The 20371-nt window shown below is 42.3% G+C and overlaps 1 protein-coding gene across 1 annotated transcript in view; it reads left to right on the top strand.

Moving 5' to 3' along the window:
- Positions 1 to 20371, top strand: part of LOC311089569 (uncharacterized protein) — a 406125-nt gene that overhangs the window by 345234 nt on the left and 40520 nt on the right. The window lies entirely within an intron of this gene.

Below are 20371 nucleotides of genomic sequence, written 5' to 3'. Positions count from 1 at the left end.
TGACTAAAATGAAATTGTGTAGATTTTTTTTTGTGTGTGTGTGTTATTTAATATGATTATTAATTAAATATTTGTTCCTTTTGACTTAATTTGTAGTGGTTCGCTACAGTGTATATACAGTATATATATATAGCTCTGGAAATAATGAAGAGACCACTTCAAGTTCAGAAATCAGTGTTGAGTGGTCTCTTCATTATTTCCCAGAGCTATATATATATATATATATATATATATATATATATATTAGATGTTTCCGTTGCCCACTGTGTCATATTCACTGTGCTGGAAGTAAAATTAGTGTTACCTTGTTTTTTAATAAATTATGACAGAGTTTTCATTCTTGGGTAATGAAGACTAAAAAATTTACTGTTTAATGTTATGTATTTGTATTATTTTTCTTTATTCATAATTTCATAATGTATTTTGTCAAGCCAGAGTCATGCATGTGTTCAGTGCATGAGGAGATTATAGATAGAATGGAACCATGTGAAGATCATGTCACATGAGACAGGTGGTTGAGCTATATTTTGTAGAGGGTATGTACTGTAACATGTTTTCAACTGATGCAGATGTAAACAACAGAGATATGTTCTTAATATGGAAGTGAATTGTGCCATATGTTCTATGACATATACGTTCCATTTTTAAAGCTAAGCAACATAGTTTGTTACCTTAAAAGGAAGCTGCTCTATAATGTATATAAGCTCTATCTTACTGTACCACCTCAGAGAAACAGAGATATGAGAAACAGAGGCATATGAGAAACAGAGGCATATGAGAAACAGAGGCATATGAGAAACAGAGGCATATGAGAAACAAAGGCATATGGCATGAGAAACAGAGGCATATGAGAAACAAGGGTATAAGCTTAGAGAACCTTGATGGCAGAGAAACATAAAGCCAGAGAAACCATTTACATCTAACATGATGGGATGAGAAGATTAAGAATGGGGAACAGAGAAATCTGGAATGAAGACCTCTCATGTAGCCTGGTTCTTATATGTTGTTTCTCTCTGTCTGACACATGATACATAATAAATTAAATCTCTTGGCAAAGGTAACTGGTGTAGCTTCTGTGATTCAACCATAAAGGGGAAACCATGATTTTTAAATCCACAATTTGGCGTGGTACGAACAGGATGAATATTTTCAGGAATTCCAGGTAAGACCTTATTTTATTCTAAATAATTATGAGTCTGCCTGATGATTAAACATAGACTGAAACTGCTTAAAAGAACTGTGCTATTTAAATTACCAGTTGTGTTGCCAAGAAACATGTGTCAGACATGGTAAAAATTGGAATTAAATTAAGTAATTAAATTTAATTTGGAATTTTTAAGTTCCTCTGAAAAGTAAACCTCTAGGGTATTTGATATGCTGGGATAGAGATAGATCTTTTTTAGAAAGAAGACTATCTAGTCAAAAAATTGGAGAAATTAGCTGTAAGACGGTTAAGCTAGAAAATATTTGAGGATACTTGATTGACAGGAGCGGTTAAGTGTGGCGAGTTCCCAGAGAAAGGGGTAAAGATAGTCTCTAAAACATTAACACGCTGGAATTAATACAAGTATGAAAAGGCAGCAAGACTTGATGACAGGAGTGATTAAGTGTGACGAGCGCCATAGAAAGGGTTAAAAAATGCTCCAAGGACATTAACACTGGAGTCATACAGGTATGAATGTGCCGATGTAACTAGATAAGATCGCAGGCATTTCTGATTTTGACCGTAAAGCTGTTCAAATATTTGAGAATACTATTCTGAGCAAGCTTAAAGGGAAAAAAATAAAAAATTCAAAAGAAATTAATCTGAGATAATACTAAAAAGAAAAGGAAAAAAAAAAAAGAAACTGATCTGAGTTTAACTGAAAAAAAAGGAAAAAGATAACTGAAAATATGAGGGTTAATTTTGTGAGTGAGAAGGAAGAGTGAAGCAGCCCCTTCCTTATACCCTCCTTTAGACACACACATAGAGAGATATAAATAGAAAGCCTGTTGCTTCTCTAGAATACACAAGGGTAATTGTATAGCAAAACATTATCTTTGGGGTATTTGAAGAGAAAAACAGAAACAAGCTAAGCTTTTTAGCAGATTTCTGGTGTTAAAGTGTGTTTGAAAGTTGATCATTGTTTAACATTACAAAATTTAAGTTATATCTGAAAAAGAACAAGACATAAAACAATGATAATAGTTGTATAGTTAATTGACAAGTACAAGCTGATGAAAATTATAGATAATGACTCCATAAAATGTGAGTTGGAAAATATATAAGGAGAAATTACAAATATAAACAAAGATGTTTATTTGGAATACATGTTATTTCTGACTAGGTCAGAATAAAAGTGAGTAGAATGAAATTATAAAAGTATTGAAAATGCAGAATTACTCTGAGACAGTCTCGACATTCTCTCAGAGTCTTTCTCTTATTCAAAGTCATTTAGATTTTGTTTTTTGAGCCTGTGTCATAAGTAACAAGCCATTTAGAGTGAGCACAGCGTCTTAGTTGGAAATTATAGACACAGAGATTTTTAATCAATAATATATGCAATTGGGAGTTAAATGTTTTAATGATATTCTACCTTGAATGATAGAAGTGACCATTTTTATTTGTTTATTCCATGACCAGTAACTTCTTTGTCTCATCTTTGTCTTCACCATGTACAGGACTGATGGTTCCAGTTATTGATTGGTTCCGGCTATTGATGTAAAAGCACATTACACTAAATTAACGGTTGTAATAACTAGATTCACTGAGTAAACTCAGCATTGATATGTTGAGGTGTGAAAATGTCTGATGGATTATAGTGATTAAATACTATCATTAATTTGTATTCATGTTCACACTATTAGGCATTCCAAATGGCTCTGATGGCTCTTGAATGCACTTTCCTGAGCTTTGAAAAATACCTATTAAAAATGTCCTAATGGGAAGGAGCGGTTACCAGTGTGAATGATGTGATTTCTCAAAGACGGGTAAGATCCTTTTTTTTGGCCAAAAGAGGACAATCTAAGCCAGGGGGGTCACCACCACTGGGCACCTACCCGGAAGGGAGGTGTTATGTGAGATGGTTGAGCAGATGTTTGTTAGGCCAACAGCATCACTGAGGGTTACAGTAGTCTGCCCTCCAAAAAAGTGAGCTCACCGATGCCTGATCACCAGAGACCGCATTCCTTGAATGGTTTGTATTTCATTGAGACAAGTGTCATAACTTGATATATCTATGTCGGGGGACAACACCCTGAGGAGGAAATTATACGAAAGAGCTGATGGGAAAGAGTTTTCGAGAACTAGCTGAGACCATGAGGGTAATTGTCATTAATGATATGGAGAGTAAAACAAAGATTGTTAATTATTTTTTTTTATTTCTAATGTTGTTAGTTGCTTATAAATTGTCTAGAAGTTTTAGATCCTGAATATGTGATGGCTGTATGATGTTGAATTAATTTATATCATAGTTTTCACATTTCAGATCATTAGACATGGCATTGGATAATTCCAAGACATGGTGGTGTTTAAAGATGAAGACTTTGTTTTTGCTAATTCAAAAGAAGTCTGGGTAACGGGGAATAAATCAATAAATTAATTTATTAATAAAACTAAAGATAACTTTAGAAATGCTCCTTTGATGACAAATGGATAGAACTGAGAATGGGACATAGGGAGTGAAATAAGAGATTTTATACACTACTTACAAAATACAACTCCACAAACAATGAACACTTGTTCACTGATTTTCAACCCCAAGGGATAGGATCTTTTTAAAATCAACGTTTGTTTTGGTTTGTTGTTTTGGCCGGGAACTTGAGGAGTTAAGTACTTAACAAGTCAAGGCACCAGCAGAAGAATTATTAGTTTTTATTTTCTTAGATGATTGGGGTTCATGTTAAATGCTTACACATAGACGTTAAAATACACATAGTACACGGGGACATGACATGGTGGGGTTGTTTGTTTGTTTCGTGTTTTCCCTTTTCCTTATGTTTCTATTGTATCTTTATTTTGTTTATTTTGTTTTGTTATTGTGTCTTTCTTTGGTCTGCTTTTCCTTTCTTCTATCGCTTCATTAGATGGCCACTGGTGGAGTGACGGTGTGGAACTTACTGCCGTAGTTCCAGTGGAGGGACTGAAGACTAAAAAATTTACTGTTTAATGTTATGTATTTGTATTATTTTTCTTTATTCATAATTTCATAATGTATTTTGTCAAGCCAGAGTCATGCATGTGTTCAGTGCATGAGGAGATTATAGATAGAATGGAACCATGTGAAGATCATGTCACATGAGACAGGTGGTTGAGCTATATTTTGTAGAGGGTATGTACTGTAACATGTTTTCAACTGATGCAGATGTAAACAACAGAGATATGTTCTTAATATGGAAGTGAATTGTGCCATATGTTCTATGACATATACGTTCCATTTTTAAAGCTAAGCAACATAGTTTGTTACCTTAAAAGGAAGCTGCTCTATAATGTATATAAGCTCTATCTTACTGTACCACCTCAGAGAAACAGAGATATGAGAAACAGAGGCATATGAGAAACAGAGGCATATGAGAAACAGAGGCATATGAGAAACAGAGGCATATGAGAAACAAAGGCATATGGCATGAGAAACAGAGGCATATGAGAAACAAGGGTATAAGCTTAGAGAACCTTGATGGCAGAGAAACATAAAGCCAGAGAAACCATTTACATCTAACATGATGGGATGAGAAGATTAAGAATGGGGAACAGAGAAATCTGGAATGAAGACCTCTCATGTAGCCTGGTTCTTATATGTTGTTTCTCTCTGTCTGACACATGATACATAATAAATTAAATCTCTTGGCAAAGGTAACTGGTGTAGCTTCTGTGATTCAACCATAAAGGGGAAACCATGATTTTTAAATCTACAGGTAAATTATGCCTTTAACTCGTGTGTGTGTCTGTTTTTAGTAGATGTCTGAAGATAAAGCAGAGTGAAACAGTACAATACCTGTGTGTGTTAAACTGAGACTTTACGTTTGGCCCGTGGTGTTTCGTCTGCCGTCTTTCTCCTTCTGACTTCGGCACTGAGACATTCCTCTGTGGCCGGCAGCAAAACACAGCCTGCAAAACAAATAACATAATAATGTATATCTCTGTACAATAAACACTAGATCAGAGGAGTGACCAGATCCACTTCACCAGAGTCCAGTTTCAGGCACACGCTTCAAGTCAAATACAGACGACAGCATCTGATAGTTCATCTGTACCAGTGTGAATATTCCCCTAGCCTAGAGTCACTTTCTTTTTTACCATATCACATTTACCACAGATTCTGTAACCCTGCCCCAAACATAACCATTTCATAGATAACATAAAAAGAATAAATAAAATGAAATGGACAAAAATGAGTAGAAAAAAGACAACTGTTGTAACAATATTGCATTAATAAGGTATTTCGCGACCCTAATCCCACTTCTACGTCTAACCAACCCATAACCATTTCTAAATATATGTACTTGTATAGAGAAAAGCATATCAGGCACACAAGTGTAATCTTATGATAATGTATTATTGCAGATATGCGTCTAAACCCAAATGCAGATGTGTTGCAGTCGCAGTCCTCTGTGTGTCATTATATTACTGAGCTAAAGAGCAGAACTTAACTTTTCTGTTATATGAAATGTGTTGTAAATAACTGATCTACATAGAAATTAGTGGTCTTACAGCTTCGCTAATATTCTAATTTATGCAGATTTATGTGTGAATTTCAGGGGGATTTGGCGTTAACGGTCTCTGCCTGAATCTGATGAATCTGTTCCTGACAATCGTGCGGATTATAAAGACTTTGGCTATTTTGTGGATTTATGCTGCGTTTACAGAAAACGCTTATTGTGTCCTGGCAAACAAAATAAATACGAGGCAACAAAAAAAGTTTTAAAGTGTAGTCTTGTTTAACAATATTTTAATTATCATCCGAAACGAGCACCGCAATTCCCGAACATGTATCGTGGGCTACTTATGCACACGTGACTAAAGTTAGCATTCCCCAAAACTAAATACTTTTAGCCAGGATCTCTCCCTGTTTCTCATCTAAATTAAACCCCTCTCAGTCACCCACTGTGTCCAGATGTCTGCTAAAATGATCTTTACCCGTCCACATTAGGCACATTACTGGAACAAAACTAGGAAGATGGGCCTAGTAGGGCCACTAATTAATGAAAACGTCTCGGTTACGTATGTAACCCTCGTTCCCTGAGTAGGGAACGGAGACGTTACGTCGGATGACGACGAATGGGGTTTCGCTTAGAAATCCTATCATCTTCGAGTATTAAAACACGAGCCAATGGCAAAGAAATGCCATGGGTCTGCGGAATTTGCATAGCGTAACTCCGCCCCACCCTGGGGGTATATAAGGAAGTCGCGAGCAATATGCAGATATGTCTTCGCTGAGGAGCCGAGACTGAACTCAGGCGTTCCAGCGGTACAGCGGAAGTGGCAGGGAGACGTAACGTCTCCGTTCCCTACTCAGGGAACGAAGGTTACATACGTAACCGAGACGTTCCCTTTCGTTGTCACTCCGAGTTACGTCGGATGACGACGAATGGGGTTCCCGTATAATCACGCCACCTCTCGACTGTCTTCCAGTGCCCTGCGTAAGTCTGAGCTCCCTGTCGTGAGACTAGCACGGACGAAGGAGTCCTACTTAACACAGGAATACCAAGGTACACTGGGAAGCATATCCAGAGGAAATATGCAATCATGCCCAACCCGAAGGGGGGGACTTGGAATACACATATGACCCCGAAGGGCTGCATACGGAGCAACACTGGGGTGTCCAGCCGCAGGTGGAATATTTCAACCCCAGGGGTGGCAAGGTGGCTTGCCAAGGGAAAGACACATGCTCAAAGAGGCTTACAGTGGAATACACATGTGGGGGTCGCCCGAAGGGAACCATGCACATGGAGACACCTAGCCAAGCGCGAAAGCTGCCAGTGGCATAACTCTGGCGTTGACGTCGTCAGTGCTGGAGGAGACTCAGGGCTTATGAGGCTCAACTGAGGAATATCGCACGTATCCCGTCCGTGGAGAGGAATGGCGAGCAAGCGAAGACACCTGAGCAGAATCTAGCACCGGCTAGTTGAAGCGAGTACATGAGAAGAAACTGGCTCTACTCGGAGATTGTAGAATCTCGCGAATGTGTTAGGTGTCGCCCAGCCTGCAGCTCTGCAGATGTCTGTTAGCGAGGCGCCATGCGCTAGAGCCCAAGAGGATGCCACACTCCGAGTGGAGTGGGCCGTCACACCAAGGGGGCACGGTCGACCTTGCTGCTGGTAAGCCAAAGCAATGGCGTCCACTATCCAGTGAGACAACCTCTGCTTGGAGAGAGCCCTTCCCTTCAGCTTCCCACCATAACAGACAAAGAGCTGGTCTGAGGTCCTGAAACGTTCTGTCTACGTAAGCACGAAGGGCGCGTACTGGACAGAGCAGTGCCAAGGCTGGGTCTGCCTCCTCCAAGGGCAGCGCTTGCAGGTTCACTACCTGGTCTCGAAAGGGTGTGGTAGGAACCTTGGGCACGTATCCAAGCCGGGGTCTCAGGATCACGTGAGAGTTAGCCGGCCCGAATTCCAGGCACGCTTCGTCAACCGAAAATGCCTGCAGGTCCCCTACCCTCTTGATGGAGGCCAATGCAACCAGGAGCGCTGTCTTCATTGACAGGAACTTAAGCTCCACTGATTGCAGAGGCTCAAAGGGAGCACGCTGCAGGGCAGTTAAAACCACTGAGAGGTCCCAAGAGGGTACGAGGGGAGGACGAGGAGGATTTAATCTCCTGGCTCCCCTCAGGAACCTGACGATCAGGTCGTGCTTTCCCAAGGACTTACCATCAACTGCGTCGTGATGTGCGGCAATGGCGGCAACATACACTTTCAGGGTGGAGGGAGACAGCCTTCGCTCCAACCCTTCTTGCAGGAAGGAAAGCACGACACTGATGGGCCATTTTGTGGGTTCTTGATGTTTAGAAGAACACCAGTTGACGAAGAGGTTCCACTTCAACGCATAGACATGTCTCGTGGACGATGCTCTAGCGGAAGTGATGGTAGCCACCACCGCTGGTGGTAGGGTACTCAAACCTGCCTCGTCCCGTCCAGGAGCCACACGTGGAGGTTCCAAAGACCGGGACGAGGGTGCCACAGGGTGCCCCGTCCCTGAGAAAGGAGGTCCTTCCTCAGAGGAATTGGCCAGGGAGGTGCTGTCGCAAGGAGTATGAGTTCTGAGAACCAGGTGTGGTTGGCCCAGTATGGGGCAACCAATATGACCTGCTCCTCGTCCTCCCTGATCTTGCGCAGGGTCCGCGCAAGAAGGCTCACTGGGGGAAACGCATACTTGCGGAGGCCCCGCGGCCAGCTGTGCGCCAGTGCATCCGTGCCGAGCGTGCCCTCGGTCAGGGAATAAAACAGGTCGCAATGGGACGAGTCGTGGGAGGCAAACAGGTCTACCTGTGCGTCGCCGAACTGATCCCAAATCAGCTGGACCGTCTGGGGATGGAGTCGCCATTCTCCAGAGAGAGGCCGAACTCGAGACAGCTCGTCGGCCGCCTGGTTCAGGTGTCCCGGGATATAAATGGCTCGAAGCGACCTCAGATGCTTCTGACTCCATATGAGGAGGTGGCGGGCGAGTTGTGACATACGGCGGGAGCGCAGACCACCTTGATGGTTGATGTACGCTACTGTCGCGGTATTGTCTGATCGGACTAATACGTGCTGACCCCTGAGCAGCGCATGGAAGCGGTGCAGGGCGAGACGTACAGCCAGCAACTCGAGGCAATTGACATGCCATAGGCGCTGGGGTCCTGTCCAGGAGCCCGCGGCAGCATGTCCATTGCACATGGCGCCCCAGCCCGTGGTGGAGGCATCTGTTGAGACAACAACATGCCGGGAAACTCGTTCCAGGGGCACACCGGCCCGTAGAAAGCTGAGGTTCGACAACGGGGTGAAGGTCTGACGGCAGGTCGGAGTCACTGGGACCCGGAGCTTGCCGTGTTGCCATGCCCACCTCGGGACTCGATCGCGAAGCCAAAGCTGAAGCGGTCTCATATGAAGCAATCCGAGCGGCGTTACTGCGGCTGCGGATGCCATATGCCCCAGGAGCCTCTGAAATAATTTCAGTGGAACCGCACTCTTGCCCTCAAATTGGCGAAGACAAGTCAGCAGTGACTGCGCGCGCTCGCTCGTAAGCTGCGCGCACATGGCGACCGAGTCGATCTCCATACCGAGAAAAGAGATCCTCTGCACGGGGCAAAGTTTGCTCTTTTCCCAGTTGACCCGAAGGCCCAGACGGGCTAAGTGTTGGAGCACCAGATCCCTGTGTTCGCAAACCCGGTCTCGAGAGTGAGCTAGGATCAGCCAGTCGTCGAGATAGTTCAGGATGCGAACCCCGTGTTCCCGGAGGGGAACAAGGGCTGCCTCAACGACCTTCGTGAAGACGCGAGGAGACAGGGCTAGCCCGAAAGGGAGAACCGCATACTGGTATGCCTGCCCCTCGAAAGCAAACCGTAGAAACGGTCTGTGTCGAGGTAAAATGGAGACATGGAAGTAGGTGTCCTTCAGGTCGATCGCTGCAAACCAATCTTGTGGCCGCACACACTCGAAAATGCGTTTGGCCGTGAGCATCCTGAACGGCAGCCTGTGAAGGGAGCGGTTCAGGACGCGCAGGTCCAGGATCGGTCGTAACCCACCCGATTTCTTCGGAACAATGAAGTAAGGGCTGTAGAAGCCGGACCTCATTTCGGCTGGAGGGACAATCTCGATCGCACCCTTCGCCAGTAGGGTGGCGACCTCCGCTCTCATGACCGGGGCATTGCCACCGACCATAGTGAAGCGGACTCCGCTGTAGCGGGGAGGAGATCGCGCGAACTGAATCGCGTAGCCGAGCCTGATGGTTCTCGCGACCCAGCGGGACAGTCTGGGAAGCTCTAGCCAGGCTTCCAGAAAGTGCACCAGCGGGGTCATATGAACCACAGACGTACCGTCGGGGGTGCAGCGAGGCGGAATGACCGGCCCAGGCATGGGTGGCATAGCGGCCCGGTGCGGGGGCACGGTCATTAGCCGCATCCTGCCAGAGGAGGCCAGGGGAGGACCAGCGTCCCACGGGGGCGTGCTCTGGCAGGGGTCTGGCGACAGAGGGGGACGAGAGGAGCGTGGCCCGTGGGCGGCGCGTGCTCTCATCCGCACACTCCGTGTGCTCAGAGATGGGATAGTGAGTTCTTTCTTTAACCATTTTAGGGTGCTGCCCGTCGTGGGACGAGCAGCGGGAATGGGAAAACCAAGGATTCTCCCCCGGCCCTCCACCGGGGGAAGGAGCGGCCCTGCTACCGGCTCCTGTGCAGAACTCATCGGCATCTCTGAGCAGCCCGTCTCAGGAGCGCCGCTTAGCCTGGCGTTTAGCGGGGCGCGGGGCGGGAGAGGGCTGTGGCGCCTTCCTACGGCTTCCTCGACGACGCGACCCGGGAGCAGCGGACTGCTGGGGCCGATCGGGAGGGGCGGGAACCGCAGGAGGGCGCCCTCGGCGGCGAGCAGGCTGAGGCACCTGTGCTGACGGCTGCGCCGCCGAAGCAGCGGGCCGCCGGGGCAGGACATGTTTTAGAGCCTCAGTCTGCTTCTGAGCAGTCGAGAACTGCTGGGCAAAGTCCTCGACTGCACCGCCGAATAGGCCAGCCTGGGATATGGGGGTGTCGAGGAACCGGGTCCGCTCGGCCTCCCGCATATCAGCCAGGTTTAGCCATAGGTGTCGCTCCTGGACCACCGAAGTGGCCATCACCTGACCCAGCGAGCGTGCGGTCACCTTCGTCGCTCGGAGAGCAAGGTCGGTGGCGGCACGCAACTCATCAAAGAGTGCTGGGTCAGACCTCCCCTCGTGCATATCACGCAACATCTGGGCCTGGTAGACCTGCAGAGTCGCCATGGCATGCAGTGAGGAGGCCGCCGTCCCCGCAGCTCTATAGGCCTTCGCCACAAGTGTGGAGGAGAACCTACAGGCCTTGGAGGGGTGCTTTGGGTCCCCGCGGGAAGAAGCACTCTGAGGACACAACTGCATCGCAACAGAGCGTTCAACCTGGGGAACCCCAGTGTACCCTTTGGCGGCCGCCTGATCAAGGGGAGGCAAGGCGGAGGCGGTCGCCGAGCGATCACGGGAAGACAATGGTGCCTTCCAGGACCTCGTGACCTCCTCATGCACATCCGGGAAAAAAGGCATTGGGGTTGGCCGCCGACGTGGATCAGCAGCCGCACCCAAAAACCAATCGTCCAGCCGCGAACGAACCGGCCCAGGTGGCGGGGACCACTCAAGACCGATCGCCGCGGCTGCCCGGGAAAGCATGGCCGTCATCTCGGGATCAGACTCGGACAATGCTGGGGCACCCGAGGGTGGCAGCACAGCCGAATCCTCACTTCCCGAGGACTCCTGCCCACCTTGTGATGCAGCGATCGACATCACGTCATCCTCTGGAGCGCCGAATGAAACTCGCGGCAAGTCAGAGGACTGTACAGCGGTTTCCACGCGGACACTCGCGGGTTGCACGGGAACAGAGGGAAGTGTGGAGCGTGGAATAGTCGGCGCTTTGTTCCACACTGTAACCCTCAGATCACCCTGGCCGCCAGCCGAAGTACCAGCCCTCTCGGGACCAGTAGATCGGGGTGCGGATGAGGGGACTCTCACATGAAGATCACTGAGTCTCGATCTCAACCGTGCGATGGGCATGTTCCCGCAGTGGGAACATGACTCATCCACAAACGCTGCCTTAGCGTGCTCAACACCCAGACACACAAGACAGCGATTGTGCCCATCAGAGTCAGACACGAATAGACCGCAACCAGAAGTGCACGGGCGAGGCATCTTTAAAAAGACGTGCCGCGTGCAATGCTCTTTTGTGAAAGGAGATTTCTCCGCAGAGTGTTGAAGCGACCAGGGAGAGAACACACAAACTCTGGCAAATCACTGCACAGATCAGCAGGGAATGTGCACTCGCTGGAACTCGCTGTCACACCAACACCTGGAGAGAGGCTCGTCTCGAAGAGATGAAGAGATAAACTCAGGATTTGGCTGTGGAGTGAAGTACATCAACTTGGCTCCGAAGCGAAAACATATCTGCATATTGCTCGCGACTTCCTTATATACCCCCAGGGTGGGGCGGAGTTACGCTATGCAAATTCCGCAGACCCATGGCATTTCTTTGCCATTGGCTCGTGTTTTAATACTCGAAGATGATAGGATTTCTAAGCGAAACCCCATTCGTCGTCATCCGACGTAACTCGGAGTGACAACGAAAGGGAACAATACCTATAATAATATACATTACTTTGAGTTATCCTTACCTTTTCTCAGCACGAAGGCGAAGGTGAATAATGGCTTTCAAAGTGTCAAGCTCGCTCTTCGACGGATGAGTGGATTAATGACACAGATTCTGATTGGCTGGAAGGTGTGCGTCCAAACGGTTGATTCCAGTCCGCTTAATCACGCTTCTAGATTAATGCGCTGCCTTCACTGAAGCGCGCGCGCGCGAGCACACGCGAATGCAGCTCCGCTTCCGGCCTATGCTTCCGGCGCGCGAGCACTTCAGGTGGATATCTCCATTTCCTGTTTTCAATATATACAACTACAACAACAATGATTATAATCATAACGATGAAATTATTTAACATTAATAAAATAAATGAATAGTATTATTGATAATAGTAAAGTATATTGTAGTTGTCTAAAGATTTTTTTATTAGGCTATTTTTAACTGTAATGATTTGATATTATAATTATTATTATTATTTTATAAAAAGCAGATAGAGTGTGCATAGTTTTAATGCAAGTCGATATAGTCATATAGCCTATAACCACAGGCCTTCCTAGAATTCCACATTAGCATACTATTGAGACTGTAAAGTAATTTAGGTGGTGTAATTGTTGATGAGTTAAAGGGAAAAACAAGTTTAAAAAAATCTTATTTTTAGATCTGCATAACTAATAGGCTACACTAAAGAAAACTTCTATGCTCGATAAGTCAGGGCAATATGTTTTTCCAATACTTTAACTCATCAAAATGTTTCAAACAATTTCAACTAATTTTTAAAGTCAGTTTAATATAATTTAAGTCTAAATGACTTGTACAGCCATGCAATTTGATTATACTTTGATTACTTATACATTTTTAAGGCAACAGCTGAACTTAAGGTTTTAATTTGTAAGGCAAATGGGCCAAAAAAGAGATTTAACTGACACTGAATTAAAATTAAAAAGTTATCAGACAATTAAATGCCTTAATATTGCAGGGTCACAAAAACGTACTGAGAAGGACAGATGCACCTTGTGGATCTCCACAACTAGCATTGTACAAACTCTAACTTTAACAACATTCCCAAAATATGCTCAAAATGTTGCAAGTAAAATGTTCTAATTGTGTAAACTCGTCACATTAGAAGAAGGTTTTATAAAGAACATTCAACATACCATATATGCCTTTTCCATGTGTTTTTATGATTAATAATGATCATTTTGTGTTGAAATTATGTAATAAAATATAATTATTTAGGCCCTATAGTTCTTGAAACATCAGCTGTGCCAACCTTTGTTTGCATGAGCAGTTTCAGGTACAATGGGCCAGTCAAACTGCAAAGGGAAATAGTCATTTATCATCACTTTTCATTTTAAAACACAATTGCTTATACAGCCACATAACATTTAAACTGCATTAAACAAACACATTCATATGTGCCATTAAAAAAGTTTGGAACAGCATAGATCAGTGAATCAGTGGTGGGTGTGTGTGTGTGTGTGTGTGTGACTCAGACACACCCTCACACACACTCAAACACGTGTATGTGTGTTTGTGAGTGACACAGATGATGGCCCATTTTAGCTGAAACCATGCGGCCCATTTGACCTCAGTGGGTTAGGGTAAATTAGGCCGCCAAGAAAAACAAAAAATATGTTCATATACCAAACTAACAACATTATTTCTGATTGATGCCATCAAGACAGATATTATGCATATTTTTTATAGATTTATCATCCGTATAATAGTTTAGTTAGATCTGGGTTGCGTTCAGCCCCGACAAAACGTTGCACAACGTTTTTTAAACAGAAACGGTGATGCGTTGAACACACTGTTCTGATGACGCAAGAGTTGCAACTATGGCAGCTGAGAAGGCCATTCTTTGTGTTCTTTGTGAAGAATTTTCGGAGCCTGATGAAGTCGGTATAAATATGTGTTTAATACTACAAAATATGCCCGATGTTACAGTTACTGCACTTGCCGCCCAGAACAAAAGAGAACATCCCAATCGAGTGAAGGGATTGCTGAAACTGAAGCACACATCTTACCTAATTCAGACTAAAACACATCTATTTAGCCTCACATATTGACTTTATTTGTAGTTCATACTGTTTTAATACCCTGTATTTTCCTTCTCATTTTTAGGAAAAGCACTTAATTACCATTGTTTATTTCTATACCAAATGTCATACACTTGCAATGAAGCTAAAAATATAAACAACTACATCATTATGTTGATATCCTATATTTTTACAATAAAACTTACGACAAACATGTCTTCTAATATCCTCAGTTGTTGCGTATACCGAGCTGCACATAGACAGTGGAGCTGCATCCAACACATTTGTAAATTACTTTCCTTGAACCCATTGTGCGAGTTCACTTTAATACCGCGTGCTTTATATACATGTTGCTGCTGATTGGACTGCAGTTCTGACACACCCACCAAACAAGAGAAAACGTATCTCAAACCCCGGTGCACGCCGTTTCCAGGAAACATGACGTTCAACCCGGAAACCGTAGCAAAATGTTGCGCACCGTTTTGAACTTGAATGTGCCCCTGGTATGCCATGCAGCTTTCTGGTGCAGTCTTGATTTGCATTATTGCCCCGCCCACCATAGCAACCACAAACCAATCAAATCACCTGTTACTTGTCAAGCACAGTCATGACAACAGTTTGAAATCCTGTGCAGTCATTGGCTCTAAACTCCAGAGGGGCTGGCACCCCCAACACCTGACATGGCCCATTTTACCCGATATCACCCTATTATACATCGAGATCTCAAAACTTGCAGAACAATTTTCACATTTTTAATGTCATTTTGTGACAAAATGTGGTGAGTTGATTTTACAGTACACAGCATTAAAGCAGTCGACAGTAATCTTATATTTGCTGTGATAATCACGCTTTGCAGATCTCGGGGATTCTCGGGATTCATGTCTGAAAGCATCATTTGGGAAGTGGGTAACACTTTAGAATAATGGTCCGTAGTTAACAAGTAACTATGCAGGAAGTAATAGGTAGTACTGCATTAACACCGAACATAATACTATTAACTAATATGGAAGCAATATTAACTAAGCAGTAAGTAATATCTAAATTAGTACAAAGGTAGTTCCTTGGTAGGTATTTGATTATTACTAAAGAAATGTATCCTCACTGAGAACTACTTGTGAACTAAGAAAGAATAACCAATTAATTACTAATCACAAAAGTAACATGTCTAAAAAGTGAACAATTGTGGGGTTTTTTTTTTTACTCTTAACATGGTCATAACATTTCAGAAGCTTGTGCCTCAAATGGGTTCTTAGTGGAAACCAGTTTATGAATATTATATTTCCCCAAATACATTAGCTACAGGTTGAGATTGTGACTACTACTCTTGCCAAAGGATGGACACATGTTCTCTGTTTATTTCAAACTTAAACATAGAATAATACTAATAATGATAATTTGTTTAAAATTTTAAACAATTAGGAAGTGATGCTGACACTCATGATTGGATTAGTTCACTATTATGAGCTCTTGAGTGTCAGTTCAATATGTCTCAGACTCCAAAGACCTACCTTTATGTTACAGTAGCCGCCAGAGGAGGACTTCTCTTTAGGATGTGAATATAAACATTGATGTTCTCTTGTCAAAAACAATTTGCATCCTTAATGAAGAAATTGGCTGCATTTATGTTGCGATAATCGCAAAACCACATCTTCCAGATTACAATGTTTGTTAGAATATTACTAGTGCCTGTACAGTATGTGTTAAATATAAAATTAAATAACTTGTATTACTTGTGAAAAACATGCTAAATCCTCACTAATTACTCAAGCGTTACCTTGTTATCCCGCAGGAATTACTAGTGATGTGGCCCCGTGAAAAACATGCCAACTCCTCACTAATTAATCGAAATTAATGTTTTGACTCTATTGCATTCAAGACCCATAATACACTAAAACACAACATAAATTCACAAAATATATCAATTTTATTAGCTTGATGTAATCCAAATATTTAGAATCCATACGTTGTTTGCAAGAAACAGATCCAAATTCAGCCCTTTATCCAGTGATCTTCATCTCCATTTCCGCTTCTCCCGAAACGTTAGGACATGTTTTACAGCAGTGATATCAGACGCTTATTGGCTCTCGCATGCTTCGTCACAGATTACGACATGCAGTGTTTAAATTGGTGTACTACATTTGAAATGGAGAAGCGCGCGCGCCTTCACAGAGCGAACAGCGAACCGAAACCGGATTAACATTTTCATGGATTAATAATTTATATTCTGCTCTGTAACGTTACCTCATACAATACTGCCAGAGAGGACTGCGACACATCGTCATGTGAACAACTTTTGGTACCGGTTTTGATATTTTCTCAATAAATAAATGATTGTGATTATACCTGTCTGTTGTTTTTCTTTATAATTCTAGCCTACGTAACTTAGTTTACAGAAATTGTTAGGGGTAACGTTAGGGGTAGGATTAGTTTTACTATGTTTTAATGCTATATTGTTAATAAAACTGCCATTTCCCTACACATATCTGTCCATTAAGTTTTATCCTTTTAATTTTGTCAATAAAATGGGTATGTTTAGGTGTGGGAGTAGGGTTAAGAGATCTTACATTTATAATCTATAAAATGGTAAAAGGGAAATTATACAGATATCGTTATGATATGAAATATTAGTAAATAGTTTACATTTTTTAGCTGTAAAATCGTAATAATGTTACGTTTAAACGTTGCAGATACGTCCATATTAACGTTATACGTTTCAGCATCGAAACGTACAAAAAAGTATGTTTTCTATCTTTGAGAAAATTACGTATTAATACCTACGTATTACAATGAGACCAGGCTGCACTAGTAGTTAACAAGGAATACCAAGGTAACGCTTGAGTAATTAGTGAGGAGTTGGCATGTTTTTCACTTTAAAATAATGGGCCACATCACTAGTAGTTCCTGCGGGATAACAAGGTAACGCTTGAGTAATTAGTGAGGAGTTAGCATGTTTTTCACAAGTAATACAAGTTATTTAATTTTATATTTAACACATACTGTACAGGCACTAGTAATATTCTAACAAACATTGTAATCTGGAAGATGTGGTTTTGCGATTATGGCAACATAAATGCAGCCAATTTCTTCATTAAGGATGCAAATTGTTTTTGACAAGAGAACATCAATGTTTATATTCACATCCTAAAGAGAAGTCCTCCTCTGGCGGCTACTGTAACATAAAGGTAGGTCTTTGGAGTCTGAGACATATTGAACTGACACTCAAGAGCTCATAATAGTGAACTAATCCAATCATGAGTGTCAGCATCACTTCCTAATTGTTTAAAATTTTAAACAAATTATCATTATTAGTATTATTCTATGTTTAAGTTTGAAATAAACAGAGAACATGCGTCCATCCTTTGGCAAGAGTAGTAGTCACAATCTCAACCTGTAGCTAATGTATTTGGGGAAATATAATATTCATAAACTGGTTTCCACTAAGAACCCATTTGAGGCACAAGCTTCTGAAATATTATGACCATGTTAAGAGTAAAAAAAACCCCCACAATTGTTCACTTTTTAGACATGTTACTTTTGTGATTAGTAATTAATTGGTTATTCTTTCTTAGTTCACAAGTAGTTCTCAGTGAGGATACATTTCTTTAGTAATAATCAAATACCTACCAAGGAACTACCTTTGTACTAATTTAGATATTACTTACTGCTTAGTTAATATTGCTTCCATATTAGTTAATAGTATTAAGTTCGGTGTTAATGCAGTACTACCTATTACTTCCTGCATAGTTACTTGTTAACTACGGACCATTATTCTAAAGTGTTACCGGGAAGTGAAAGTAAAGTCTAAAAGGCTGGAGCTCAAACTGTGATAAAGTTGAACTATGTGATGTTTCTTGAGTGTCTTACCATCAAAAATGAGAAAATTGAAATAAAAAAATAAATAAAAAAGAATTTAAAAAAAATGAGAAATTTGTCTAAATCAGAATCTAAGGAAGATATTGTACGGATTTAAGACATGTCAGATCTCAAATATCTCTATTTTAGCCATGCTTGAGCGCTGTTGGAAGTATTAACTGAATGAATTTCCATGTTTTTGCCTTTTTGTGTGTGTGGAAATAACTGTGCAACACTTTATCAGACTGGACCCTTGAACAAACAAGAACTACATGCTTTAACCAGACACACAGACTGACACACAACTATATAAAGTGCATGTGTGCAAATAGAATTGGACAGTACAAATATATACTATGAAATGTACCACAAGTTATTATAAAAATGCTATAAAAACATAAAATACAATTTCTGACTCAGAGCAAGGCACAGTGAAGGACAAGAGAGTGAAAGAGTGAAAGCACAGTCTGATCCACATGAGGATAGTGGAGAGACCCAGAACGAGAGGAGAGGACCACCAGATGACAGTCACAGGCAAGAGAACACTGATATACTGGAACAGAACCATGTAGAAAATGCTGGACCCGTGTCCCTTTCTCAGAGATGTTTGGCCACCCATCAAGCTTGAGCTCAGAGACAGCTCCAATGAAAAGCTTGCCCTGTAAATTAAAAGACAAAGTTGCTTCATTTACTGAAATAAAGAAAAAGACTTCTTACGTCATGCTGTATGACAATCCAACCAGAAATGCTGCATGGGGGTATGAGATACTGAATGAAAGCATTGTAGAAGAAAATGATAAAAATAAAAATTTGGCCCAAAAATTTGAAGCGATCATCTCCTAAACCCTTTCAGACGCCTGATGGCAAGAACCCATATAAGGAACCCTTTGACCGAGGTCATCTCGCTCCGGCTCACGATCAAGTCGAGTCAGAGAGCCCTGGACGACACTTCTCTGCTCAGCAACATTTCACCACAGATTAGGGGATTAAACCGCGGGATCTGGAAAACGCTGGAGAATCTATGTGTGGAAAAAGCTGAGGAGAGACAGGTCTGTAATGTTCATGTGTTCACCGGCCCACTTTACCCATCAGCTGGTAATGGGATAAAGTTGTGGAATATGAGTTTTAGTCCAGTCATTTTAAGCCAAAATGGGGGTCAACCTTGAACAAATTGCAACAGAAGCAAACTCAACTGATTTTGTATCCTCAATATGTCCTGAGTAAGGAAAAAAAAGTCCCGAAGAATCCCATTAGGGGAAAGTTTTGAAAAAGACCCAAATATATCCTATTCATACGCCTATTCATTATTTCTCTCACGTGAATAGGGTAAAAATTTTAACCTTTAGATATCACCATGAAAATTACTGAGTTGATTACTTACATCAAGACAAACAAAAAATGTATTACAAGTTTTTTTAAATTGTTTGTTAACATAGACAAACGGTGCATAATCTAATTACGTATGTGCTAATTTGCATAAATACCACAACAGATCTAAACATTGGGTATAGCCAGGTGAAAATGTCTTGTTGAATCTTGTTGACACATAACAGTAAAATACTTAATATTAAGGTCTGAATGGAACCCATTACGGCTACCCATGAGCATTAATACATAGAGGCAGGAAGAAGTACTTTAGAAACCAGCCTTTATTAATTATTATTGCAGAGATGGGGTTTGGGGCTGGGTCCGTGGGACTGTTTCTGGGGATTCACTTTTTATTTTACCTACCTTTTGTCTTCTGCATTCTCCTTACCATTGTCTCCTGTTCTTCCCTCAGACTCGTCCCCCAGAACCAGTCCCACGGACTCAGCCCCGAACCCCATCTCTTAAAAATGAATAAAGGCTGGTTTCTAAAGTACTTCTTCCTGCCTCTGTATTAATGCTCATGGGTAGCCGTAATGGGTTCCATTCAGACCTTAACATTAAGTATTTTACAGTTATGTGTCAACAAGATTCAACAAGACATTTTCGCCTGGCTATACCCAATGTTTAGATCTGTTGTGGTATTTATGCAAATTAGCACATACGTAATTAGATTATGCACCGTTTGTCCATGTTAACAAACAATTTCAAAAAACTTGTAATACATTTTTTGTTTGTCTTGATATAAGTAATCAACTCAGTAATTTTCATGGTGATATCTAAAGGTTAAAAATTTTTTATCAGTTAAGGCAA

Source organism: Abramis brama, assembly GCF_963993115.1.
Source record: "Abramis brama genome assembly, chromosome: 1".
Lineage (NCBI taxonomy): Eukaryota > Metazoa > Chordata > Actinopteri > Cypriniformes > Leuciscidae > Abramis > Abramis brama.
Note: the sequence above shows the minus strand (reverse complement) of the source record. Positions and strands in the feature narration are given on the sequence as shown.